This window comes from Macaca thibetana, chromosome 7 (assembly GCF_024542745.1).
Source record: "Macaca thibetana thibetana isolate TM-01 chromosome 7, ASM2454274v1, whole genome shotgun sequence".
Classification (NCBI taxonomy): Eukaryota; Metazoa; Chordata; class Mammalia; order Primates; family Cercopithecidae; genus Macaca; species Macaca thibetana.
Genome location: NC_065584.1, coordinates 4,771,502 through 4,773,262, shown reverse-complemented (window position 1 = coordinate 4,773,262; position 1,761 = coordinate 4,771,502). Strand labels below are relative to the sequence as shown.

The following is a 1,761-nucleotide window of genomic DNA, read 5'->3' as shown; positions in this document are numbered from 1 at the left end:
CGGCGTAGCCTGAGCGTGGGATTCCGCGCGTGCGCTCAGCTCCGCCTGGTGCGGCTACGGCCGGGAAGCCACTGGACTATGTCGGCCCCGTTTGAGGAGCGGAGTGGGGTGGCTCCGTGCGCGACCCCGTGGGGCCAGTGGTACCAGACCCTGGAGGAGGTGTTCATTGAAGTTCAGGTGCCTCCAGGCACGCGCGCCCAGGATATCCAGTGCGGCCTGCAGAGCCGGCATGTGGCGCTGTCGGTGGGCGGCCGCTAGATCCTCAAGGGCAAACTCTTTGATTCTACAATAGCTGATGAGGGAACATGGACTTTGGAGGATAGAAAAATGGTTCGTATTGTTCTCACAAAGACAAAGAGAGATGCAGCAAATTGTTGGACTTCTCTACTAGAATCTGAATATGCAGCGGATCCTTGGGTGCAAGACCAAATGCAGAGAAAGCTTACATTAGAGAGATTCCAAAAAGAAAATCCTGGTTTTGACTTCAGTGGAGCAGAAATCTCAGGAAACTACACTAAAGGTGGACCAGATTTCTCAAACCTTGAGAAATAACTGCTTTTTTTTCCTGAATTCTGTGGATCCTAGCAGATATTGCCAACTTAATCAGAGAAACAGATTATGTAATGGAAGAAAAATGTGGATGCCTACAGTTAACAGATTGCAAAATATATTTTAAAATGGTTCTAAAAATTGCATTCAAACATGATTTACGTAGGAAATGTACTGTGGGAACTATTCTATGGATACATGGTAAAGTTGTTTTGGACTTGTTTTTGCTCAGCATGAAGTTTTATATGCTGCATTTTACTAATTCCATATTTAACCATATTTTTAATACAAAATAACATTAGAGTATAGATCATGTGAAATGAAGGGTGCCTTTGGGGAAAATTAACTTTTTCTTTTGATAAGTATGATATTCAATAAAGTTTTCTAAATAGGAAAAAAAAAAAAAAAGAAAACACAATAAACCAGCTAGGTATAATAGACATAGACAAAATATATAACAACAACAGAATCCACATTTCTTAAGTGAGCATGGGACATTTTCCAGGATAGACCATAAGTTTCACCACAAATTAAGTCTCAATAGATTTTAAAAGATATCATTTAAAGTATCTTCTGTGACCACAACAGGATGAGATTAGAGACCAATAATAGAAGGAAACTGGAAAGTTCACAAATTTGTAGAAATTAACACTCATTTAAGAACCAGTGGATGAATGAAGAAATCACAGGGGAAATACAAAAATACGTAGAGACCAGTGAAAACAAAAACACAATATACCAAAACTTACAAGATGCAATGAAAGTAGCGCTAAGGGGCAGATTTGTAACAATAAGCACATTTAAAACATCTCAGCCAGGCACGGTGGTTCATGCCTGAAATCCCAGCAGTTTGGGAGGCCAAGGTGGGAGGATTGCCTGAGCTCAGGAGTTCAAGACTAGCTTGGACAACATGGCGAAATACCGTCTTTATGAAAAATGGAAAAACTAGCCAGGCGTGGTGGCACATGTCTATAGTCCAGACTACTAAAGACGTTGAGGTGGGAGGATCACTTGAGCCTGGGAGGTCGAGGCTGTGGTCACACCACTGCCCTCCAGCCTGGGCCACAGAGTGAGATCCTGTCTCAAAGAAATATATGTATATTTATATTATATATAATATATAAATGTAATATATATTACACCTGTAATCCCAGCACTTTGGGAGGCTGAGACAGACAGATCACTTGAGCCCAGCAGTTCAAGACCAGACTG

The 1,761-nt window shown here is 41.6% G+C and overlaps 1 pseudogene across 1 annotated transcript; it reads left to right on the top strand.

Annotated features, from left to right (window-relative positions):
* On the top strand, positions 1-957 carry LOC126958560 (nudC domain-containing protein 2-like; annotated as a pseudogene). Its single transcript, XR_007727226.1, has one exon. The product of XR_007727226.1 is annotated as a nudC domain-containing protein 2-like (transcript).
* Positions 958-1,761: the final 804 nt, after the last annotated feature.